The sequence below is a fragment of the Pseudorca crassidens genome, chromosome 3, assembly GCF_039906515.1.
Source record: "Pseudorca crassidens isolate mPseCra1 chromosome 3, mPseCra1.hap1, whole genome shotgun sequence".
NCBI classification, from domain to species: domain Eukaryota; kingdom Metazoa; phylum Chordata; class Mammalia; order Artiodactyla; family Delphinidae; genus Pseudorca; species Pseudorca crassidens.
This window is the reverse complement of record NC_090298.1, coordinates 52,962,641-52,990,542: the sequence shown is the minus strand read 5'-3', so window position 1 is coordinate 52,990,542 and position 27,902 is coordinate 52,962,641.

The following is a 27,902-nucleotide window of genomic DNA, read 5'->3' as shown; positions in this document are numbered from 1 at the left end:
CTGACAGGCCCAAATTAAACAACTTTGGTATCTTCTGGGTTTTCATTCCTTGTAGGAAGGAGAACTAGAGAGAAAATGAAGATTATCTCGAATACCATTTTCACTTACATAACTTTCTTTCTTATTTTAATGCCCGTATAATCAAATTGTCACCATCATGTTTCTCCTAGTCCTGTACTTGAAGGTTGGGTAGACATAGGTATGAGCAGAAATCACTGATTGTCCTTTCACCTCCAGCAAACAAGATCCCTTCTGGCTCTGTCTCCTGTCCTAACTAGGCCTTCAGGGGATCCTGACAACTCAGGCAACCCATGAGGGGACAGAACCCATGAAAGAAACAAAAAGGAAGGAAAACACTCCCTCGTCATTATCAGAAATTATGTGCTGGCTGAAAGAGCCTGAATTATTCAGTATGCCCTGAGTGTCAGTCTGAAAGAACACTCTGCAGCTATTAACAAGACTGAAGTGGAATGATATACGCTAGTATGAAACAACTGCCAGCATATATTGTTAAGTAAGAAAACTCAAGCATGTGTATATACTATTTTACAGAGTTGTATACGCATAGACTCTTGATCCAGAAGACATATACAAAACTAGTAATAGTGGTTACCTCAGGGGAAAGGGTTAAGTGTGAAGGTAGACTTGTTTTTCAACCTACATCCTATTGTAGTTTGAATTTTTTATAAAGAATTTATGGGAGATATGGGAACATATGTATATGTATAACTGATTCACTTTGTTGTAAAGCAGAAACTAACACACCATTGTAAAGCAATTATACTGCAATAAAGATGTAAAAAAAAAAAAAAAAGAAAAAGAATTTTTGAACAATCAGTTGTGAGGTGGAGGCTCTAGTTGGAACCACAGCGACCTCCCATTTGGGTGATCTACTCTCCCCAAATGGGGAAGAGCAGAAAACTGAGGAGATACAAGCCCTCAGAGCAGAAGAAGAGAAATCTGGAAAGAGTTCTGAGAAGATGTTCCCCAGATTGACATTCATGACTTCCCCTATTACTAGCCGCCTGTATAGACTTGTCTCTTTCATATATTAGCACAAAGAATGCAAAATGAGATCCATGTAAAGATAGTACCTAACAAGTAAGAAACGAACCTACCAAATGACAGCAGATTTTCAGAAAACCATTCAGAAAGAGAATCACTTCAGAAAAGAAGAAAAATTAATATACTTAGCTCTATTTTTTTTTTTTTGCGGTACGCGGGCCTCTCACTGTTGTGGCCTCTCCCGTTGCAGAGCACAGGCTCCAGACGCGCGGGCTCATGGCCCGCGTCTGGCTCACGTGGCCATGGCTCACGGGTCTAGCTGCTCTGCGGCATGTGGGACCTTCCTGGACTGGGGCATGAACCTGTGTCCCCTGCATCAGCAGGCGGACTCTCAACCACTGTGCCACCAGGGAAGCCCTACTTAACTCTATTTTTAAAGAAAGAGAACTTAGGCTCTTTGGGGAGAGAGCGATAGAGAAAAGAAAAGAAACCAGACAATCAAAGATTAGAGTATGAAACAACAAAAGGAATTTAAATATAAACTGAAGTAGCACTGGAAAAAATTTAAGATAACAGTAAAAGCATAGGAATGAAAGTCACAACAGGGGCAGCAAGAAGAATAGCTAATACTGAAAACACAGCTAGGGTATGGAGGTAGAGATATAGCTTAAGACATTTGTATACAAAGAAATGAAAAAAAAAGAGATTATAGAAAAGATGACAGGCGGGTGAGGGGGTTCATCATGTGTATAGCTGATATTCCTAAAGTGGAGAACAAATATTCAAGACAACAAAAAAGAACAGTTTTCTGAAATAAAGGGAAATATGAATCCACTGATTAAAATCTGCAGAAAATAGAATTTTTGTTCAAGGAAAAATACAGTCTCAAATTTGAGCCATATCTTAGTGGAGACCATGAAGTTCAAGAATAATTAAAAAAAAAACTCCTATGGGCATTCAGAAATTAAAAGCATGTTTCCCAAAGAGAGAAAATGGCTGACCTCAGCCTTCTCCATACCAACATTCAATGCAAGAAGTAGGTGGAACCATATCTAAAGAATTCTGATGGGGAAAATGTGTGGCCCAAGAATTATATGCTTTACGTCTAAAGATAATTTTAATAATGCAAAGAATCTGATAACATAGCACTTATGAGCCCTTCTTTAAAAAAAGACACAATAACAAAATCCAGCCAACCCAAAGATAAGTAAAAAATATTTGAAGTCATGTTATGAACAGGAAAGTCATGGATGAAAGGACTGTTGGTGACCACTGAATGTGTCATTACATTCCCAGAGCTCAGTTCTATATAAGTTGTAAATCTCAGTAATACAAAAAAAATAATAATAAAAAAGTGAAATGAGGGGAAGAAGCTGGGAGGAAGTGTGAAATATAAATTTTCCTTTTTTTCATGATGAGGTACAAATCTGTCCAACATTGATAAAGAAAAAGAGGTTTAACAATCAAAGTTTCAAATATTATCATTAGAAGTGGGAAGACAAAGCAAAGCAAAGAATACACAGAACAAATAGCCAAAATAAATTTTGCAGCCACAATATAAACAGAAAACATAGATATACTCTAACCAAATATATATTGTGATAAAATTAAGTGCAACAAATATATGTTATAAAATATAAACGTAAATGAGATCGATTTACATAATAAAAGAAAAAGACTATCAGTCTGGATTAGCAAAACTCCTCTATTTAGCCTGCTACTAGTGAAAACAAAGGAGGCTTGGATAAAAAATTTATGATACGTTCATATCACAGAATATCTGACAGTCATTAAGAAAGAACTGGATATGTAAGAAATGATGCAGAAAGAAACCCAAAATAAATTAATAGAATAATATTATAAGAATAATGCATGTTACTCCATTTGTATCTTGCAAAGGATATATGTTGTACAAATACATACTTGTACATCTGTCTGCATATATATGTGTATACATATGCATTTGCTACATGTGTGTGTGTTCAGTGTTATAGCAATGGGGGAGGTGAGCTGGTGAGAGCAGTCCACCCCATAAGGAAGAGTATTTTATCCCTAACATTGTTTAGAATTGCTGGTGTATGGTGCTAATAAAAAGCAGACTGACTTTTAGGAGGCTTCATTAGTTTTTACACTTCTCTTCTAACAATGCACTTATTTATTCTCTGCACCTGAGGTGGACCATTCCAATTTCATTGCTCTTGGCATGTGTGCACATGCGCGTACAGGCGAACTTGCGCATACAGGCGAACTTGCGCGTACAGGCGAACTTGCGCTTAGTAGCTGGAGGATACACAACACACAGTTAATAGTGGTCACACCTAGGAGTAGAGTTGGAGGATGTTTGAAGAGCAGACAACTTATAAACTTTTCTGTACTAATAGGAAAAATTTTAAATGAGAATGTATCTCTTTATAATACAGCTTTAATCAGTAATAAAAATGAGAAGAGTATTAAAGAGATCTACTTGGGACTAAATTGCCATGGAGCCCGAGGGGACGGCGGCCTCACTGAGGCTGCCGGCTCTGGAGGGGCCCCACCGGCCAAAGCCGCGACAGTCCTTGGGACCGCGGGCCAGTTTTGGTGATGATGGGATGCCGTCCGAGATATGATTTCATTGAACACAATAGAGTGCGTACAACTTGGAGGAGCTTCAAGATGGCGGAAGAGTAAGACGCGGAGATCACCTTCCTCCCCACAGATACATCAGAAATACATCTACGTGTGGAACAACTCCTACAGAACACCTACTGAAAACTGGCAGAAGACCTCAGACCTCCCAAAAGGCAAGAAACTCCATGTACCTAGGTAGGGCAAAAGAGAAAAGAATAAACAGAGACAAAAGAATAGGGACGGGACCTGCACCAGTGGGAGGGAGCTGTGAAGGAGGAAAGGTTCCCACACACTAGGAAGGCCCTTCGCGGGCAGAGACTGCGGGTGGCGGAGGTGGGAAGCTTCAGGGCCGCGGAGAAGAGCACAGCCACAAGGGTGCGGAGGTCAAAACGGAGAGACTCCCGCACAGAGGATCGGTGCCGACCAGCACTCACCAGGCCCAGAGGCTTGTCTGCTCACCCGCCGGGGCGAGCGTGGCTGGGAGCTGAGGCTCGGGCTTCAGTCGGATCGCAGGGAAAGGACTGGGGTTAGCGGCATGAACACAGCCTGAAGGGGCTAGTGCACCATGGCTAGCCGGGAGGGAGTCTGGGAAACAGTCTGGACCTGCCAAAGAGACAAGAGACTTTTTCTTGCCTCTTTGTTTCCTGGTGCGCGAGGAGAGGGGATTAAGAGCGCCGCTTAAAGGAGCTCCAGAGACGGGCGCGAGCCGCGGCCATCAGCACAGACCCCAGAGACGGGCATGAGACGCTAAGGCTGCTGCTGCCGCCACCAAGAAGCCTGTGTGAGAGCACAGGTCACTATCCACACCTCCCCTCCCGGAAGCCTGTGCAGCTCGCCACTGCCAGGGTCCCGGGATCCAGGGACAACTTCCCCGGGAGAACACATGGCACCCCTCAGGCTGGTGCAACGTCACGCCGGCCTCTGCCGCCACAGGCTAGCCCCACATGCCATGCCCCTCCCTCCCCCCGGCTGGAGTGAGCCAGAGCCCCCGAATCAGCTGCTCCTTTAACCCCGTCCTGTCTGAGTGAAGAACAGACTCCCTCAGGACACCTACACAAAGAGGCCGGGCCAAGTCCAAAGCTGAACCCCGGGAGCTGTGTGAACAAAGAAGAGAAACGGAAATCTCTCCCAGAAGCCTCAGGAGCAGCGGATTAAATCTCCACACTCCACTTCATGTACCCTGCATCTGTGGAATACCTGAATAGACAACAAATCATCCCAAATTGAGGCGGTGAACTTTGGGAGAAATGATATATATTTTTTTTTCCCTTTTTCTCTTTTTGTGAGTGTGTATGTGTATGCTTCTGTGTGTGATTTTGTCTGTACAGCTTTGCTTTTAACATTTGTCCTAGGGTTCTGTCTGGCTGTTTTCTTTTTTTTATTACTTGAAAAAAAATTTTTTTCTTAATATTTATTTTAATAACTTTATTTTACTTTATTATATTTTATTTTATCTACTTCTTTCTTTTTTTTCCTCCCTTTTATTCTCAGCCATGTGGAGGACAGGTTCTTGGTGCACCAGCCAGGCATCAGGGCTGTGCCACTGAGGTGGTAGAGCCAAGTTCAGGACACTGGTCCACAGGAGACCTCCCAGCCCCATGTAATATCAAACGGGGAAAATCACATAGAGATCTCCATCTCAACGCCAAGACCCAGCCCCACTCAACGCCCAGCAAGCTACAGTGCAGTACACCCTATGCCAAACAACTACCAAGACAGGAGCAGAACCCCATCCATTAGCAGAGAGGCTGTCTAAAATCATAATAAGGCCACAGACACCCCAAAACACACCACCAGATGTGGACCTGCCCACAAAAAGACAAGATCCAGCCTCATCCACCAGAACACAGGCACTAGTCCCCTCCACCAGGAAGCCTACACAACCCATGGAACCAACCTTAGCCACTGGGGACAAACACCAAAAACAATGGGAACTACGGAACAGCAGCCTGTGAAAAGGAGACCCCAAACACAGTAAGTTAAGCAAAATGAGAAGACAGAGAAACACACAGCAAGATAAAAACCCACCAGACCTAACAAATGAAGAGGAAATAGGCAGTCTACCTGATAAAGAATTCAGAATAATGATAGTAAAGATGATCCAAATTCTTGGAAATAGAATGAAGAAAATACAAGAAACGTTTAATAAGGACGTAGAAGACTAAAGAGGAAACAAACAGAGATGAACAACACAATAAATGAAATTAAAAATTCTCTCAAAAGGATCAATAGCAGAATAACTGAGGCAGAAGAATGGATAAGTGACCTGGAAGATAAAATAGTGGAAATAACTACTGCACAGCAGAGCGAAGAAAAAAGAATGAAAGGAATTGAAGACAGACTCAGAGCCCTCTGGCACAATATTAAACACACCAACATTCGAATTATAGGGGTCCCAGAAGAAGAGAAAAAGAAACAGACTGAGAAAATATTTGAAGAGATTATAGTTGAAAACTTCCCTAATATGGGAAAGGAAATAGTTAATCAAGTCCAGGAAGCACAGAGAGTCCCATACAGGATAAATCCAAGGAGAAACACACCAAGACACATATTAATCAAAGTATCAAAAATTAAATACAAAGAACAAATATAAAAAGCAGCAACAGAAAAACAACAAGTAACATATAAGGGAATCCCCATAAGGATAACAGCTGCTCTTTCTACAGAAACTCTGCAAGCCAGAAGGGAGTGGCAGGACATATTTAAAGTGATGAAACAGAAAAACCTACAACCAAGATTACTCTACCCAGCAAGGATCTCATTCAGATTTGACGGAGAAATTAAAAGTTTTACAGACAAGCAAAAGCTTAGAGAATTCAGCACCACCAAACCAGCTTTACAACAAATGCTGAAGGAACTTCTCTAGGCAGGAAACACAAGAGAAGGAAAATACCTACAATAATAAACCCAAAATAATTAAGAAAATGGTAATAGGAACATACATATCAATAATTACCTTAAATGTAAATGGATTAAATGCTCCAACCAAAAGACATAGATTGGCTGAATGAATGCAAAAACAAGACCCATATATATGCAGTCTACAAGAGACCCACTTCAGACCTAGGGACACATACAGACTGAAAGTGAGGGGATGGAAAAAGATATTGCATGCAAATGGAAATCAAAAGAAAGCTGGAGTAGCAATTCTCATTTCAGACAAAATGGACTTTAAAACAAAGACTATTATGAGAGACAAAGAAGGACACTACATAATGATCAAGGGATCAATCCAAGAAGAAGATGTTACAATTGGAAATATTTATGCACCCAACATAGGAGCACCTCAATACATAAGGCAAATACTAACAGCCATAAAAGGGGAAATCGACAGTAACACAATCATAGTAGGGGACTTTAGCACCCCACTTTCACCAATGGACAGATCATCCAAAATGAAAATAAATAAGGAAACACAAGCTTTAAATGATATATTAAACAAGATGGACTTAATTGATATTTATAGGACAGTCCATCCAAAAACAACAGAATACACATTGTTCTCAAGTGCTCACAGAACATTCTCCAGGATCATATCTTGGGTCACAAATCAAGCCTTGGTAAATTTAAGAAAATTGAAATCATATCAAGTATCTTTTCTGACCACAATGCTATGAGACTAGATATCAATTACAGGAAAAAATCTGAAAGAAATACAAATACATGGAGGCTAAACAACACACGAGTTAATAACCAAGAGATCACTGAAGAAATCAAAGAAGTCAAAAAATACCTAGAAACAAATGACAATGAAAACAAAACGACCCAAAACCTATGGGATGCAGCAAAAGCAGTTCTAAGAGGGAAGTTTATACCTATACAAGCCTACCTTAAGAAACAAAAAAATCTCAAATAAACAACCTAAGCTTACACCTAAAGCAATTAGAGAAAGAAGAACAAAAACACCCCAAATTCAGCAGAAGGAAAGAAATCATAAAGATCAGATCGGAAATAAATGAAAAAGAAATGAAGAAAATGATACCAAAGATCAATAAAACTAAAAGCTGGTTCGTTAAGAACATAAACAAACTTGATACACCATTAGCCAGACTTATCAAGAAAAAATGGGAGAAGACTCAAACCAATAGAATTAGAAATGTAAAAGGAGAAGTAACAACTGACACTGCAGAAATACAAAGGATCATGAGAGATTACTACAACCAACTATATGCCAATAAAATGGACAACCTGGAAGAAATGGACAAATTCTTAGAAATGCACAACATTCTGAAACTGAATCATGAAGAAATAGAAAATATGAACAGACCAATCACAAGCACTGAAATTGAAACTGTGATTAAAAATCTTCCAACAAACAAAAGCCCACTACCAGATGGCTTCACAGGCGAATTCTATCAAACATTTAGAGAAGCGCTAACACCTATCCTTCTCAAACTCTTCCAAAATATAGCAGAGGGAGGAACACTCCCAAACTCATTCTATGAGGCCACCATCACCCTGATACCAAAACCAGACAAGGATGTCACCAAGAAAGAAAACTACAGGCCAATATCACTGATGAACATAGATGCAAAAATCCTCAACAAAATACTAGCAAACAGAATCCAACAGCACATTAAAAGGATCATACATTATGATCAGATCAGGTTTATCCCAGGAATGCAAGGATTCTTCAATATACACAAATCAATCAATGTGATACACTATATTAACAAATTGAAGGAGAAAAACGATATGATCATCTCAATAGATGCAGAGAAAGCTTTCGACAAAATTCAACACCCATTTATGATAAAAACTCTCCAGAAAGTAGGCATAGAGGGAACTCTCCTCAACATAATAGAGGCCATATATGACAAACCCACAGCCAACATCGTCCTCAATGGTGAAAAACTGAAAGCATTTCCACTAAGATCAAGAAGAAGACAAGGTTGCCCACTCTCCCCACTATTATTCAACATAGTTTTGAAGTTTGAGCCACAGCAATCAGAGAATAAAAGGAAATAAAAGGAATCCAAATTGGAAAAGAAGTAAAGCTGTCACTGTTTGCAGATGACATGATACTATACATAGAGAATCCTAAAGATGCTATCAGAAAACTACTAGAGCTAATCAATGAATTTGGTAAAGTAGCAGGATACAAAATTAATGCACAGAAATCTCTGCATTCTTATACACTAATGATGAAAAATCTGAAAGTGAAATTAAGAAAACACTCCCATTTACCACTGCAACAAAAAGAATAAAATATCTAGGAATAAACTTACCTAAGGAGACAAAAGACCTGTATGCAGAAAATTATAAGACACTGATGAAAGAAATTAAAGGTGATACAAATAGATGGAGAGATATACCATGTTCTTGGATTGGAAGAATCAACATTGTGAAAATGACTATCCTACCCAAAGCAATCTACAGATTCAATGCAAACCCAGAACTAGAACAAAAAATTTCACAATTTGTATGGAAACACAAAAGACCCCGAATAGCCAAAGCAATCTTGAGAAAGAAAAACGGAGCTGGAGGAATCAGGTACCCTGACTTCAGACTATACTACAAAACTACAGTAATCAAGAGAGTATGGTACTGGCACAAAAACAGAAATATAGATAAATGGAACAGGATAGAAAGCCCAGAGATAAACCCATGCACATATGGTCACCTTATCTTTGATAAAGGAGGCAAGAATATACAATGGAGAAAAGACAGCCTCTTCAATAGGTGGTGCTGCGAAAACTGGACAGGTACATGTAAAAGAATGAAATTAGATCACTCCCTAACACCATACACAAAAATAAACTCAAAATGGATTAAAGACCTAAATGTAAGGCCAGACACCATCAAACTCTTAGAGGAAAACATAGAACAATCTATGACATAAATCACAGCAAGATCCTTTTTGATCCACCTCCTAGAGAAATGGAAATAAAAACAAAAATAAACAAATGGGACCAAATGAAACTTAAAAGCTTTTGCACAGCAAAGGCAACCATAAACAGGACGAAAAGACAGCCCTCAGAATGGGAGAAAATATTTGCAAATGAAGCAACTGACAAAAGATTAATCTCCAAAACATACAAGCAACTCATACAGCTCAATATCAAAACAAAAAAAAACCAATCCAAAACTGGGCATAAGACCTAAATAGACATTTCTCCAAAGGAGATATACAGATTGCCAACAAACACATGAAAAAATGCTCAACATCATTAATCATTAGAGAAATGCAAATCAAAACTACAATGAGATATCACCTCACACCGGTCAGAATGGCCATCATCAAAAAATCTACAAAAATAAATGCTGGAGAGGGTGTGGAGAAAAGGGAACCCTCTTGCACTGTTGGTGGGAATGTAAACTGATACTGCCACTATGGAGAACAGTATGGCGGTTCCTTAAAAGACTAAAAATAGAACTACCATATGACCCAGCAATCCCACTACTGGGCATATACCCTGAGAAAACCATAATTCAAAAAGAGTCATGTACCAGAATGTTCACTGCAGGTCTATTTACAGTATAGCCAGGACATGGAAGCAACCTAAGTGTCCATCTACAGATGAATGGGTAAAGAAGACGTGGCACATATATACAATGGAATATCACTCAGCCATAAAAAGGAACAAAACTGAGCTATTTGTAGTGAGGTGGATGGAGCTACAGACTATCATACAGAGTGAAGTAAGTCAGAGAGACAAAAACAAATACCATATGCTAACAGATATATATGGAATTTTTTTTAAAAAATGGTCAGAAGAACCTAGGGGCAAGATGGGAATAAAGAAACAGACCTGCTAGAGAATGGACTTGAGGACACGGGGAGGGGGAAGGGTAAGCTGGGACAAAGTGAGAGAGTGGCATGGACATATATACACTACCAAATGTAAAGTAGATAGCTAGTGGGAAGCAGCCGCATAGCACAGGGAGATCAGCTCGGTGCTTTGTGACCACGTAGAGGGATGGGATAGGGAGGGTGGGAGGGAGGGAGATGCAAGAGGTAAGACATATGGGGACATATGTATATGTATAACTGATTCACTTTGTTATAAAGCAGAAACTGACACACCATTGTAAAGCAATTATACTCTAATAAAGATGGTTTAAAAAAAAAAAAAGTTCTACTTGGAAAGAAGCAGTCAAGGTACTTCAGCACTCAATTGAGTGTGATGCTCCTGCCAGATCTAGCTAAACTGAATATACCTTGGGTTACATAGTGCTTATAACAAATAAAAGAAAACATACTGGTTCACCTGTGTTCAAATACCTAGCCAAGGGCCTGGCACACAACAGACACTCAATAAAGGTTTGTTGGGAGAATTAATAAATTAATCTGGCCAAAGAAGCTTTTTCCTAGCAATGAATTTCAGCAAAAGTTACATGATTTGTATCATGAATGACACTTTCAGAAAGAGACATACTGGGCTTCCCTGGTTGCACAGTGGTTAAGAATCCACCTGCCAACACAGGGGACGTGGGTTCGAGCCCTGGTCCGGGAAGATCTCACATGCCGCAGAGCAACTAAGCCCACGTGCCACAAGTACTGACCCTGTGCTCTAGAGCCCGCGAGCCACAACTACTGAGCCCACGTGCCACAACTACTGAAGCCTGCGTGCCTAGAACCCATGCTCTGCAACAAGAGAAGCCACCACAGTGAGAAGCCACCACATGCTCTGCACACCCCAACGAAAGGGTAGCCCCAGCTCGCGGCAACTGGAGAAAGCCCGCGCCCAGCAACGAAGACACAACGCAGCCATAAATAAATAAATTTATATTAAAAAAAAAGAGAGAGAGACATACAAAAGGTACAAAAACACTTGCAAAAAGGACCCTTTGCTATATCAATTCTCAAGACGTACAAAGACATAACAATCAGTCTTCTCTCCTGCTAGACCTTTCTTTAAGGGGCTTGAAAGCATTCGTGTGCTGTTTCCTGGAAATCTGAATTAATATACAGATGGTGCTTAGAGGATGGAGTGAAAGTGACATGGAGCATGCTCCTTAGACTGTCTCTTTCAAGTGATAGATGTCTCAAGTGGTCTTTAGCAATTGCTAGGTTGCAGACGCCTTCAAGTGGTGTCTCTCTCAAGTGTATGAAGTGCCATGTGCTGTTGCTGTTGTGTAAAGAGTCATCCACTCTCTTTAGACACCTGGTGAGCTAGTGGCAGAGTCGATGTTGCATTCATCTGTTTAAAAACTAGGGCTTCCCTGGTGGCGCAGTGGTTGAGAGTCCGCCTGCCGATGCAGGGGACGCAGGTTCGTGCCCCGGTCCGGGAAGATCCCACATGCCGTGGAGCAGCTGGGCTCAGAGCCATGGCCGCTGAGCCTGCGCGTCCGGAGCCTGTGCTCCGCAGCGGGAGAGGCCACAACAGTGAGAGGCCCGCGTACCGCAAAAAAAAAAAAAAAAGCTAATTTACTCATTTCTGTGGTAGAAATAAAGTGGGTTCTTTTTCTTCTACACTAATGGGAGTTTGCACAGAGAGCCAGACTCACAGCATGGCTAAAACCCAAGACAGCTTTCCTTCTGCCTCCCATTGGCCCCAGATCCAGTGGGGAGGAAAGAGAAGGGTCCCTGGATGAAGTGGGGAGTTCAGGGTTACAATTTCTCACGACTCTAGGCAGAATTATGTTCATACTGATGGCAGAAAGCGGCACTGGTGCCATGTCAACATTTTATAGCATACCAGCAGGAAGAAGAGCTTGGGGCAGGGACCCAGTGCAGTTGCTGCTGCTTAGGCTGACCCCATGGGATAGGCGCTGGGCTTCTTATCAAATGGGACCAGCTGAGTTTGGTCCTGACTCTTGCTGAGGGCCGCTTTCAAATACAGGCTCACAAAACATATATACAGCTAAAAGACAACCACATAGCAATATGTCCATCATGGCACTGACACTTCAATTCAAACTGCAGTATCCAATCAATGTGCATCACCCAGGCTCATACCTAAGGCTATGTGCTTTTCCTACTCTCTAGGACAGACTGGTGACCACAGAGAGTTTCATCACGCAGGGGCATTTTCCTGGAGGGACCCCGGCCCTAGGGGAGGTTATTCCAGGGATCCCTACCATAATAATTTCCTATTGTGGATAGTTATGGATTTAATTTGTATTTGGATACAGAATGGAGGCTGGCCATAGAGAGGTGATGGCAGAAGAAACCAACATTTCTGTCCCCAAATGGAACTGTAAATCTACAAATGCATTTGGAGACAACCTTACTCTTTAGGGATCTGTCTTGATGCCACTGTCACTACACAGCCTCTCAGTTACCCCTTCTTGTTCCCCATGCAGGGATCACAGAGGGCCCTGGACTAGAGATTCCAGGATGTGACTAGACCTTGTTTACAAAGGATGAGGTTGCAGTGTGTTCAAAGGTCCTACCCGTGAATGTTTTTCTCTGCACATGGCAGGTGCAAATGGGTACGAGGAAGTCTGGCCATCCAGCTCTCTCTCCTTTCTTCTTCCCCAGGCTCTCTCATCTGCTTCATTTTCTGTCCCCTGATGTGACTGATGAGCGGTCAAATGGCTTGGGTTTCAGAGGAGGGAGAGGTGCCCTCTAGACCTCCAGCCCAAGCCACAGACTTCTTCACTGGGGTTTCTGGCATTACACCACATAACAGTCAATGGAACTTTGCATGTCTTTGCCATCATCCTCTGTAACTTCACAGGGAAAGGGAGCTGCTTAAAGGTAGGCCAGGAGTGCCCCACCCGCCATGCCTCACATGGCACTGTGTGGACTGTAAGTAATCCAATATTTGTTGAATTGAGAGAGTTTGAAGTTTCAGTCATTTGTGAAGAATTAAAGCTCCTGGTGAAAGTGACCTTGGTTTCCACAATATAAAGCATCAGGAATGGCTCCATCAAGGAGAATCCTAAGCCCTATCTTGAGTGAAGATGGGTCAGTTGGATAGAATGGATTCTTGTGACATAAAGGAATTCTAGTCACTTAAATCTCCTCTACCTCTGTGCTTTACCAAGTGTGGTATATGTGCTGCTGCAGGTAGGTAAGGGGATTTAATTTGCACACAAGCAAATATTTTATTATAATTATTCTAAATTTAATGTTAATTAGGAAAAATATAAGTCATAAAAATATGATTTCACAGATACTTGACCAGGACAAGATTAAGGTGTTTATGTTTACTTGTTTGGGTTGATTTACAGAAAAAGTTAAGTAAATAGTCGTCTACGTGACATAAAGTCAAAATGATGAAGATGAGCATATGAAAGACTGAAATTAGAGAAACTCTGTCTACATCCCTCTCAGTTCATAATATATGCTGCCTTGGCATATCTTGCAAGCGCAGAAGGTTGGATTATAGTCACTAGCATATACTCTGAATGACCTCATAAAAATCACCAATGTCCAGTGATGTACAGTAGTTAAGATTTCACCTACATAGACATTTTTCCATTTCCATTCATATGCTCTATGATCTGAAAAAAATGCTTTTTGAATTGTATGAGATTTATGTCTACTGTACACACTGCTAACTTTTTTGCTCTTGATTTAAAAAAAAGTTTTGTTGAAATTGCTATTGAATATTGCAATCTATTAATGTACAGTGTGACGGATTTCTTTTGTCAGCTTGATCTCCTGTGTACCAATGTGTATCGTCTCCTTCTCCCTAAAGTGTACTTAATCTTTGCTTTCTTTGCATTGTCTTCAGTTGCAAGTCATAAGCCTGAGGCAAATAAACTTCCAGTAATTTCCAGGAATGTAGTGTTGGTGTTTTCCTAATAAAGAGAGAACTTAGCTCATCAACAACAAAAAACCAAACAAAAAACCCTTAACCCAGTAGCTCTCCTGGGTTATTTTGAGGCCGAACGTAGAGTCCTCTAGAGGGAATCGTCCTCCTTCAGCTCTGCAGAGTGCCCAAAGGGAGGGTCATTTGGTGTGGCGGAATTGTAGACCTTCCCCAGAGGGCTGGCTTTGCGACCTCAAAGGCTTTCCAGGAATCAGTCAGGAGATGCTACAGGGGATCAGGGTGTTTGTGGAGCTGGTCTGCCTTGTTTGAACCTGGTCTGAACCCATAACCTGGGGCACCCTGTTTCCCATTTTTAAGAACAATAGCTAGTGATATGACACAAAAGAAACACTTTTAAAGGAATATAATCTAGACCTGTAACAAGTGGAGTGATGGGAATAAAATGAAGTCTGCTGAGGCAAAAGAAAGCACTAAGCAGCCCGTCAGTGCCCTGGGCATCCTAGAGGCAAAGCTGGGCTCGTGCACCTGCAGACTTTGAGCCCTTGCAGCCGGACTGGTCACTCCCCAAGCCCAGAAAAATAGCCCTCATGGTCCATCTTAAGGCATGACGACATTGTTCAAAGCAATAATAGTTTGAGAAGGTAAAACGCTAATGGCAATGAGCTGTGATGTCAGAGCGAGGGTAGGATCAAGACGGGGAGCATGAGGTAGATTCTTGCAGGAATCCTAGTGCCAGGCTAGACCCTAGGAGCTAAGATCAGAACGCTTGGAAGCTTGGGACTGAGGTCATGGTCAGGAATGGAAACTCACCCCCATACCAGCCATTCAGTGGAGACCTATGTTTCTGTCATGCCCAGGCCCTGCTCTAGGCAAAGCAGACACCGGTGGCTCCTGGCACATACACTGTCATATCTGTGTCAAGAAAAGGTGCTACCCAAGAAACGCCAACTAGACCCAGAACTGGGGAAGAAGTTCCTTGAAGATGCTTAAACGCAGGAGGCAGGGGGAAGAGGCAGCAGGGGAGAACAGCAGCAGGAGGGGCAGTAGATAACTCAGAGATGAGAGAGGCTGAATGTCCATCACAGGAGAGTCACTTGAGCTGGGAGCCAGACGCCTATGACAGAGGGAGACCACGCTGCCCACTCCAGACCATGGTCCAGATCTCCAGGAGTCCTGACTGCACACCTGCTGAGATATTTGCCTTGCCCTAGTTCCAATGACCTTCACAGTTCATCCCCACTCTGGAGCATGGCTTTCTTCCTCAAACCTGGGGAAGCCTGATTGATACACAGGGACCCAGGACAGCAAGACCGTGGGGCAAACCAGATAACCATGGTCAGCTGTCACAGCTGGGATCATCATAGGTGAGGAAGTGGGTAGGAGACAAGGAGGTTGTAGATACTGATGAAGTTCCAGTGGACAAGGAAGGCAGGGGTCAAAAGCGAAAATCTAGGAGGGAGGCTCCCAAGGAGAGAGTGAAATAAAAAGAACAGATTTGAAGCATTAGCTCCAAGGATGACGTTAACAGCCACAACCAAGTAATTAACCGTGATAACTCCTCCCAAAAAGCTCATCTCAGACATTATGGCCTCTCTGAAAGTCTTGTGTGACCTTCTTCCAGGCTTGGATAGATGACCCTCCTGTGTGGTCCTCTGGCATCCTGTTCTTAATCGTCTCACAACACTTACCACACTGCACTGTGCTTGTTGACTTACACCTCTCTCTCTTACAAGGATAGAGGCTATGTCTTACTCATCTGAGTATTTCTATACCCAGTAGAGGGGAAAGAGAGAGAGAGAGGGAGGGAGGCAAGGAGGGAGGGAGAGGGAGGGAGGGGAGAAGGGGGGAGAGAGGGAGAAGGAAAGAGAGCAAGATAGAAAGATTAAGTGAACTTGAACCGAGGCAGCAAAACTCCACTACAGCCAAATCACTTGGAGCTCTCGGGGGGTGCATTGTCACAGGGTTTCGACTACATTTCAAAAGTTAGCTCATGCCTGCTGATGCTTTGGGAGTAACTCATGGTGCAAGCAGGGTGCCTTTGCTGCATCCAATTTCACCCCCTCACAGCGTCAACCTGACACTTCTTTCTCTTTCTGTGAAGGCCCACCCTCCCTCTTCTTTAGAGCCATTGTCTGCTTGACATGAAAAATGTCCTGTAGAAAATGTAATCACTAATTATTTCAATGAAAAAAATCCAACTCTCAGATGTGGAATGATTAACCACAGAAAAACAATTCTTCAATAATAATTTTCCAGTCCTTTATTTTCAGCTAGAGTTGGTTTTCTGCCTGTGCACTGGGTTTTCCTGGAGTCCCTGAATGCTTCTACCCGCCGTCAACTCACAGAAAAAACCCTCTTGCAAAGTTGGTGCTCTGTATTAGAAAAAGTGTGAACTGCCCCTCACCTAGCTGAACTGCTCGCCTTGGTGTCTCTTCCAAGGAAGTACATAACCTCAAACGCCGTTTGCTTTAAGCTCCTGAGTTTTCTTGCCTTCTAAACTCTCCCTAGATTCTCCTCACACCCCACCCTTGTATCCTCTTATCTCTGCCTTCCTACTTTCCCAGCCGTTGGCAGGCATCTGCAGTTCTGTCACGGGCCAGGGTTCATCATCTCTCCATCCCCCAGACAGGTACAGAGCCCCTGCTGGGAGCCCTGCCCTGTGCTAAGGCTGAGACAGGGTCAAAGGCCAATAAGATGTAGGCGGTGGAGCCCCTGGGTCTCCACCTGGCAAATGCCCTTCCCTTCAAGTCCCACCTCCTCTGTGAAGGCGTTACTGCTAGGACCTCCCTCTTTGGTCCCACTGATCCCTGTTCATATTTCTATTACAGTGCTGATCCTGTGTTCGGACTTAAGGAAAACAACAGATTACACCCCTGCCCTCCGATTTTGGAATCGACTGAGAAATATGCACGAGAGTCAGAGACGGAGCTCATGATATCAGCTTCTTTACATATTGGATGAAGCTAGTGGGAGAAAGCAAAGGGCCTACAGACAAATATACCTAATATACACCACACCCCCCATACACACACCCACTAAGAAGCCTGACGTATTTACTTGGCCACACTGAGCAGCTGGAGAACTTCAGGCCTTCCGCAACAGAGCAGGAATTTGAACCTCAGCTCTCCTGCTTATTAGCTATGTGATGCTGGGCAAGTTACTTAACTTCTCTACATCTTTGTCCCCTGAGCTATACAACAGGGTTACTGTGGCACCTGACTCCTGGTCTGTGGAAAGGACTGAATGAGCAAAGGCTTGAGAAGCTCCCAGCACAGTGCTCGGCACAGACTCGGGGATCAGTAAACACAAAGATGCCCGTTCCTGTCATATGGCCCTACATGGTCCACTGGGGCGTAACTCAGAACTCCTGGTCAGTAAGAGCAGCCCTGGAGCCAGAGCCTGAGTTCAAATCCAGGCTCAGCCCTAGCTCTGTGACCCAGGACCAGTCACTTAACCTCTCTGTGCGTCAGTTTTATTATCAGTAGAAAGGGTCATTCTCAGCATCTGTCTCTCTTATTGGTAGGAGGCTGACGTGCAATAATGGAGAGCGCTTGGGACAGCTTTGGCACATGATATGCAGGCTGGACTCAATATGTTAGGGTATAAACAGATATGCCATTTTTCTATACTCTGTTTAAGAGGAGAGGAAAAGAGAGATGTTTGTGGAAACACTTCATCAAATGACTAACGTTAGATTTAGACCCTTACAGAGTAAACTTCCCTTATCAAAACATGTACCTTTCTACCATCACTTCATTTTGCTCCTAGCAAAGGACCGCCTCACGCTGCTCACCAGCAGCCTGTGAAGGTCTTCGCGATCAAGGCCAGACGGGAGAACGGTTAGCACCAGGCAGACCTGGCGAGACCACCTGGGTCCCAGTCCTGGTTCTGCCCTTCCTGGCTGCACAAATTTGGGCAAGTTTTTGAACTTCCCTTTGCCTCGGTTTCCTCTACCTGTAAAATGAAACTAATTAGACCTATAGCGCCCAGCACATCATGCTAAAAAAAAATGCTATCGGGAGCTTAGTTAATTGCCGATGATTTCATTGTTATTGTTGTCCCCGTTTTACAAACAAGTGAACCAAGGCAGCTAGTTGTTGCTGGAGCTGCGTCTGGAACTCAACCTTCTGTTTTACTGCTTATTGCATTAAATTCCACTCTGAACATTAGAATGAGTTTTGCTGTGTAGCTACTACTCGTGTGTCATTTTATTTTCCCCTGGTGCATTTTGAAACAAGGAGGTCAGTATTCCTTGCCAACTCACCTACATTTCAGACTCGCTAGACTCCTTTCGGTTTCCTCCGTAAAAATAAAAGCGCAGGGCTCAAAACAGAATGGCACATTGGAAAATCTCCCCAACAAAGAGGGACCTAATTGTGGAAAACAGGAGCAAGCCTTCAAGTTGGCACCTAGAGACCTAGAGACAGAAACCAGTGATGTCCCCACTTCCCTGCCCCACAGTGGCCCTTCTGAACACAGCTGGAGAAGTAAAGAACAGAGAGAAGAGAAGGCGGCAAGATCCCACCGTTTTATTACTGTAATTAGAGCACATGAGCAATGTTCACGGAGTAGCTCCCACCCTAAATCCCAACAGGAACTCCTGCCAAGAAAATACATCGCTTTCTTCCCCGACAGTCTAGAATCTCACGATCTATCTCTGCTTCTGGAACTTGAAGTGCAGATCCATCGTCTGGTACCTTCCAAGGAAAAAGAAGTGTTTTTCATGTTTCAACCACAGTAGCTTTTCATCCCTCTATCTGAACACATAAACAGCTGCCACAGTCATGCAACCTTCCAGCTGACACTCAAGTGTCAAACCCAGGGCGATCATCCCTGTCAGGGAGCCAGGGGGGTGGAGGTGTCAGTCCTGGCTACTGTCACATTCTCCTTTCCAGAGCCTTCAGAAACTCAACCCACCATCAGCCAAGTACGGATTCGAGGCCAAGCAGGACCGATCCCTCCTTCAGAGCTCACAGAAAAGCATTTTAGCTGCAAGTTGTGAGGGGCTCACAGAAGCTAAAGAAAGCACAGTGATAATAAAAGCCATTTGTAGTGCACTTACTTAAGCAGCAGGAGGCATGCTAAGTGCTTTAACATACATTATCTAATTGTCACCCAATCTCAACCTGTGAGGTAGTTTCCCATCTATGTCTGAGAAAGCTCAGGCTTAGAGAGCAAAAGTCACTTGCCCAAGGTGGCCCAAGCAGCAAGTGGCAGGGCTGGGACCTGAATGAGGGTCCGCTCTGCCTTCAAAGCCCACGGTTCACCCACCACACTGTAACTCCTAAGGCGTGTCATCCACCAGAGGTGTCACATATTCTCTCCAGAAGCCAGCTGGAGAATCAGTCATTCAGCAGACATTTTACTGAGCACCTACACTATGTCAGACACTGTGCTAAGTCCAGGGGATACAAAGGTGAACAGGAGGATTATAGCCTACTAAAGACAGACAAGGAAATAACACTCAATCGACAGTGCATCCTTTGAAAACAGACAATTGAACCCTCAAACAGGTTTCAGGAAATCCGGGAATAAAAGAGTCTGGTGCTGACTTTCTACCTGGAGCTCTGGAACACTGGAAAACCATGCAGATAAATCCACAGATGCCAATCACAGTCCAAGGTGTCCAGGCCACTGGTTCTGGAGTCAGCCTTCCAGGGTTTTGTAGATCCCAGCAGCTGCAGGGACAGCAAACAAATCCTCCCAGGTTCCAGGGAAGGAGCTAGATGAGTATATTGTGGTCAGGAGGAGGAGATGCAGCTAGAGATGGCAGCGTGGTCCTGAGATGTGGGCCCAGGCTGCTTCAGCAAATCCCAGCAGGGAGTCTTCACCAGAAGCCAACAGTCAAGACCAGACCGCACTATAGAATGCGGAGCAAGCCCCAAGTGACCACAAATCCTGCCCCCTTTGTGCCACTTCACCACTGTATCCCCCCAACAGGAACAGTCTTGCCTTGCCAAAAAGAGGTAGAGGGAGGGAGAAATATTGATACTTGAATCCGACTGAGCATAAACCCAAGAAAACTGAGAAATCACTGAATTTCCCTGAGGTGACCTGGGCGTGACTAGATTGAGCTTCCTGCATGGGTCACTATGGTGACCAGAGGTAGACATTCAGTAAAGCTAAAGGAAAACTTACATTCCTGCGCATGAGAAGTGTGAATCCAACTCAGTGGGCCACAGCAGGAGTTTGAGTGAGTGCTAATGGCAGCCTGGATTAAGGAGTAGAAGAGGAGCTGGAGAGAAGTGGGTGGCTTTAAGTCATACTTCAGAGGCAGTCGTCTGGGGACACCGTGATGGGTTGGATTTCAAAGAGGTGGGTGTTATGTGTTGAATTGTGGTCTCCAAAAGTTCATATGCTGAAGTCCTAACCCCTAGTACTTCAGAATGTGACGTGACTTGGAAATAGGGTCACAGCAGATGTAGTTGGTTAAGATGAGGTCATACTGGTGTAGGGTGGGCCCCTAATCCAATATGACTAGTGTCTCTATAAGAAGACAACCTTGTGAAGACAGACAGCAGGAAGAATGCCACTGAACGTGAAGGCAGAGATCTGGGTGATGCACCTACAAGCCAATGAACGCCAAACATTGCTCGCAAACCACCACAAGCTAGGAGAAGGGTACACAACAGATTCTCCCTGAGAGCCCTCATACAGAGCCAACCCAATGGACACCTTGATCTCGGACTTCTAGCTTCCAGAACTATGAGACAAACTGCTGTTATTTAAGCCACCCAGGACAGCCGTCCTAGCAATCGAATACAATGGGAAGGCACATTTTTATTCATTCATGACACATTTCCTAAGTACCTCGTAGGGGCTGGGTAACGCAGAAGGTGCTCTGAGGGATACAAAGCTTGACAATGCCTGTGACAGTTGTCTTCATCCCACAGGCCACAGTCTCACAAGTGTTCCTTTAGTCACAAGAGGCTGCTGGTGGGAATCCCTGGTTCTCTGGTCAGGGCTTAGTCTGGAGGCCCGAGTCCTTCCCAGCTACTGAAGGTGGAAGCCGCATGGCCACGCAAACCCACTAAGCCTCACAGTTCTGTAGCCTGGTCCCTACCCAAGACGTAAGACCTTCTGATTATCTATCTTATCTACCGGCTTTAGGCTTCATTTCTCCTGATCTCCTTTCACAAGGCTGACTCCCAAGCTTTCCTAGAACACGTACTCCGTGAAAAACAAATCCCCCAGGCCTCACCCTTTTCACTAAATAGTCACTCTGCGTCTTGATTGAACTAAAACCTCACTCTGACCTGAGGATACCTCTTTTGTTTTCCCCTGGATTTTGTCCTTTTCCCCACACCCTGGTACTTCAGGGTGTAAGAGTGCATGAAGAAAATACCATTTCCCCTGACAGAAAACTAGGCTTTATTCTTTAACTCCTTCTCTTGCTTTCTTCTGTAAGACAATGACACCATATTCTGTGAGCGGCCACTGGTCCACTCTTCGCCTCTGCTCTTGTAGCCTGGGAAACACCTCATCTCTGGCAGTACAGAGAGCTTGTTGATCCATCTTCTTTGCCCCGTGGTTAGTCCAGGATCTTAGCTCATAAATGTTGAAAACATCCTTTTCTCTCCAGACATCCACACTGTCTTGATAGTCAGGATCTTATTTTGGTACTCCACGACAGAACCTGGGCAACTCGTTTCTCTTTGCATCCCTGGTATAATGTCCTTATCGCCCTGATGCAACGGAAGCCTTTGAGGAACATTTTCATGAAAAGAACGGATCCACAAAAAGAACGTCTTCTCTAGTTTTCTGGCCCAGCTGCCTGCTGCGGACAATGAGGACAATGAGATCGGGGTGAGGTGACCGGGAAAGGGACATAAGTAGCTATTCAACGCTTTACTAGAAGAAAATGGAGAGAGAGAAAATTTGGGACTATTAGCCTAAGAGAAACTATTAGTTTTCTCTTGTTGCATCTGCCCCATGCCTTTCTTCCTCTCCTGACCCCGGTGCCCAAAGAGGCAACAGCACTCACTCATGGCTCTGAGTGGCAGGCATTCGCACCTACCTCAGTGGGAGGAGGAGACAGACTTCAACGGAGTTTCTAAGTAGATATTTTTTATTTCATGGTAGAGTTGGTAGTCTCAACAGCCAAGGTATTTTTGATTGGCAAGAACCTGACAAGAGTGAGAAAAGATGATAAAAGTCCAAGAGGGACTATTCATCTCAAGAAAGCCACTCGGTACAGAGGCTGATGAGGCCCATGGGGCAGAATCCAGTTCCTTGGGGCCAGGAGGGTGTGAAAATAAACCCCAGAACTTGGTGCACCCCCAGGGGGAAGAGGAGGAGAAAGAGGAAGGGCAAAATCCTAAAATGACAAAGGAAACACTGAAGTAACTGTGTTTATCTTCAATTGTCTAGACAACCTAGACTCTAGGCAAAGTTTCCACTACCTAGAAGAATGGAGATTTGAAAGCTAAATTGTATCGGAAGAAAAAAAGATTTTACGTTACATTTCTGCAGTGTGTTTGAGGTTTGACCCGTACCTACTGCATCTAATAACAGGCATAATGTCTCCTCAGTTGCATCTTTTTTTTTTTTTTTTTTTGCTGTACGCGGGCCTCTCACTGCTGTGGCCTCTCCCATTGCGGAGCACAGGCTCCGGACGCACAGGCTCAGCAGCCATGGCTCACGGGCCCAGCCGCTCCGCGGCATGTGGGATCTTCCCAGACCAGGGCACGAATCTGTGTCCCCTGCATCGGCAGGCGTACTCTCAACCACTGCACCACCAGGGAAGCCCTCCCAGTTGCATCTTGCAACTCCTTATTCACAGTATATTCCCTGCATACTGCCTCCCCTTCCCTTCAATGACCTCTTTTTTTTTTTTATTGAAGTATAGTTGATTTACAGTGTTGCATTAGTTTCAGGTGTACAGCAAAGTGACTTCTTATTGCAGTTAAACTAAAATCCCAGTTCCCTGCCATGACTTCAGAAGGTAAGCCAGGATGTGATCCCTACCTTCCTGCATTGTCCAGTCTCTACCTCCGTCTCCATCTGTGCATCGTGCCCCTCTCCCCTTAGCTCACATTCTCCAGCCACAATAGCTTTCTTTGAATTCTCACACCTGCCAACCCCTTTCCCACCTCGTGCTTTCCAAGACTCTGTCCCGTGGCTGCATACACACTCGTCCTAAGGCTTCTCGTCCTTCAAACAGGCTGACACAGCACTTCTTCGGAGAAACTTCCTTGACTCCCAGGAGGTTCGATGCCTACCCCTACCCCCCAGTTCTCTGTCTCAACACTGAGAGAACTTCCGGTCTGAACTCACCCTATCTGTGATTGTTCCATTTCTTTGCTGTTATTGTTGTCTTCCACCTCAGTTAGTGTGTTAACTCTGTGAAGGTAAAAACCACATCACTCTTATTTAATCTTTTTTTTCCCAAGGACTAGCCCAGTGCCCGGCACTCAATAAGTATTAGTTAAATGAAGGAATGAAAGAACCAGCCTACTGCCAAGGTAACTTCTTTGATGGAGCAAGAAGAAGAGTGAAGTTTTCTCTGTTGATGTGGGTAATGCCTCTACAACATCTGTTTAGAGTACCCTAGGGAACATTTTGCCTTAACAAGCCCAAGAATTTACATCGCCAAGAAACACACGTGGTTACTGGTGACATTAAACTAGTGGTGAGCAACCCTCTCTGCTCGACAGCCAACTCAGGAAAAAAACAAATGTTTATGATCGGCATTTAAAAATTTAATACGAAAGTAACTTTACTGAATGCTATGGGGAGGAAGAATTGGTGTGTATTTTTACCACTGCAATGATGTACTTTATTGACCAGACATATATCAGTGGGCAGTAGACATTACGTTTTAGCCACTAAAATGCTAATATGAACAGCAATTCATAGCTGTCTGTGACATAATAAGAAATACATATTTGGTCTTTGTCCCTGGTTCCTGACAGAGAGCTTCTAAAACCCTCAGGATGTCCTGAAGGGTAGAGGTAATAGGAGTGCCTTTTGTTATTCATAACAAGCCCCTTCCAACCTTACTGGGAGTTTATGGTAATGAGGTGACTCTTGATGGGTCTCTAGATATCAATAGCTTCAGGTTGCTGATCGCCAGAAGAACCAACCATGTGATCAGAGGGTTGGAACTTTCAGCTCCACTACCACCTCTGGGGAGGGGAAAGTGGCTGGAGATTGAATTTAATCACCAACGGCCAATGATTTAATAAATCATGCCTATGTAACGAAACCTCCATAAAAACCCCTATACAGTGGAGTTTGGAGGGTTTCCAGGGTGGTGAACACATCAAGGTGATGGGAAGTTGTCATGCCTGGAAGGGGCATGGGAGCCCTGTGCCCCTTCCCCCGTTCCTCAAACTATGCATCTCCTCTATTTGGCTGTTCCTGACTTGTATCCTTTATAATAAACTAATAAGGGTAAGTAAAGCACTTTCGTGAGTTCTGTGAGTCATTCTAGCAAATCATCAAACCTAAGGAGGGGGCTGTGGGCACCCCCTGAATTTATAGCTGATCGGTCAGAAGTGACAGTCTGGAATTTGCAACTGGCATCTGAAGTGGGGCCAGTCTTGAGGGACTAAGCCCTTAACTTATGGGATCTAACACTAACTCCAGGTAGACAGTCTCAAAATGGAATGGAATTGTGGGACACCCAGCTGGTGTCAGAGGGTCACAGTGGTGTTGGAAGAGATACCATGCATTTGGGGTCAGAAGTGTTGTGAGTAAGGGCAGTTCAAGATCTTATCTCTTCCCCTTTATGTATATATCAGACTTTAAAGTCATGATCTGCAAGGAAGATAAATATACACCAAGGGTACACAAGATTATTCCTTGTGTTACAGGAAGAATTTATTAGAATATCTATTTATTTTTGTCTCATCCATTAAAAATATATACTATGTAAATATATAGTAGAACATGTGTGTCATTTATGTGTACAGAATATATATATATGTACACATACATATATAATGGAATGCATATTTACTAACTTCCTGCTAATAGGAAGGCATGCTAAAAAAATATTGGAGGCTACTGATGTCACATCCCCAACTGCATCAACTTATTTTTTCCTTGAAACAATATGAGCGTCACTATGATCCACATTTAATAGATGGGAAAATTGAGGCTCAGAGGTGAAATAACTAGCTAAACGTCACACAGGGTGTTAGGGACACAGCTTGGGCTGGAATGTGCTCACGCCAGTCCATAACATCTACTGTGGCAGATGTTGGGGATGAGAAGACAAATAAGTTATGCTCCCCCTCCCAACACATGCACATACCCTCCTCAGCTGGGCCACCCACTCCCACTGTGATAGAATCTTCTCTCCGGTCAGCATGGGGGACCTAGAGCAACACTATTAGCTACTGCCTGCTTCCTAGGACTTTCCTCTCTGTTTCTCTCCTGCCTTCCTGTCCCTCCACCTTCATGGAACATAAGAATCTGCGCACCCGTGGTTCTGCCTGAGGTGACTCTAAAGACATCCTAGATGGTGGCCAGGCCCCTCTGGGGCTCAGCAGCACGTCTCAGAACGGGCACTTGCATGGGGAAGGGTGAGTGGATTCAGAGGCTGGACACGTGTGGGGTAGAGCGGCTCTCTGCAAGGCCCCAGCAGGAGACAAGAATAAGGATGAGGTCACCATGTCAGGGAGTCAGTGCTGGGGCTGCAGAGAGAAATCCGTGGGTTGAAGGTTGAAGCCAGGACTGCCACAAGGGCATGTGGTGAGGGCAGCAGGGACTCGGTCAAGAGGACCAAGGCTCATTGCAGGGCTTATGTCCCCTGGAGCTGCCAGAGGAACTGGGCAGGGATCTGTTTATTGGAACTGAGATCAAAGGCAGAAGCTTATTAGCTAGAAACGAAGCAAGAACCCAGTTACTAGAACTGAAAACATGGTCACAGTGTGCTTGTCAACAATGCTGGCTTATTAAATCATCAGCTACCCATCTAAATTAACTTTAAATTCCCTTACCTCAAAACAGGACTCTTCCAAGAGCCTGGGGGAAACAGAAACTAGAAATGGTGAATTATAAGTCTGTAAGTATATCAGCTTTCTTCAATCCTTAGACCAATATTGATTGAGGGTCTACGCTGGTCAGGGGGCTAGACACTAGGTGAAACAGTAAATGAGGCAGCTGACCCTGCTCCTGCAGAGCTTTCTGTACAGAGGGCTACTAACAGCTGAGAACTATGACGGGATGTGCTGAGCGCTGAGAGGGGATGTAGAAGTGGTCAAAGGCATTTTTGTGCTTCTTCAATCAAGACGCAAAGACACGAGCATATCCAAGCAAACTCAAGGACTCAAGCCTATTCACTAATGGAAAGGAGCCTAGAAGAGAGAGAGGCAGAATATGCAGGAGAGAGCGGGGATAACTAGTGGTTTGAGGACCTCAGGGACCCAGGAAGGGAGCAAGACCTAGAGCCTTCTAACTTTGTATAGTATTCTGTTTACCGGTAGGAATAATAGCTGTATCTCAAGTGCCGAGATAATAGGAATAACAGATGATTAAGTGCTGATGTCTTAATAAGGAATGATATATTTCTAGAAAGGCTGTGAATTGACTGTACCACACTGTCTAATGATGGCATTTGGAGTTGGATGAACTGGTTTTGAGTTCCAGTTCTACCACTTTCCCAGCCAAGTGAGCTTGGGCAAATCATCTAACTTCTGTTTGTTTGTTTGTTTGTTTTCCCCTAGGACCTCAAATGGACAGAATTCAGTCCATCACAATCCTTGGTTCATGACACATGCTCATCATTAATCCATCATTTTGCAACGATTCATTCATTTTGCTGAATATAGGTAATGTATTTTAAACTCCGTATGATACTTCATTATGTGAATGCATATGTGGATCACTGATGTATGTCAGAGTTAGCAGGACATATCAGTGGGGAAGAGAGAAACTCAACTAAATAGAGCTAGAAAATAAAATAATTTTCCATATGGAGTAAGATAAAACGGAATCCCTAAATGATCCCATACATGAAAATCAACTTCAGATGAAGTCTTACATGTCAAAAACAAAACATTAACTTTTAGAAGAAAATTTAGATGAATGTATTTTAGACCTTATAATAGGGAAAGATTTCTTAAAGAAGACACATACAGCATTGTTTATAAATAAAAGATAAATTAATTTAAGTATATTAAAGTTAATAATATTTTCATCAGAATATAAGAATATTTTCAGCTTCAATTTTCTCACTTATAAAGTGAGGATGATAATACCTTATAGAATTCTAGCAAGATGAAATAACACATATAAAACACATAACACAGATTTAACACCTAGAAAACAATAAATGGTAACCATTAATATTCTTCTCAAACAATAATGTTATTATTTATCAAACAATACCAAGTAATATGACAAGACATATTTAGGCCATATGAGAGTAAGTACTTAATTTCATGGTAATGGTTTCAAGAGAGAAATGTAGATAATGTAAACTACATCATTTGTCAACAAATATATATTGAGCCTATAGTTAGACAGTCAACAAATATTTATTGAGCATTCATGCCAGGCAGCGTGCCAGGGGCTGGTTAATTTATATCAACCACCATGACGTTTTTTGCCACAACCTAACACACACGCACCACTTCCATACATTTGTCTGTGACCAGAGCAGAGAAAGGA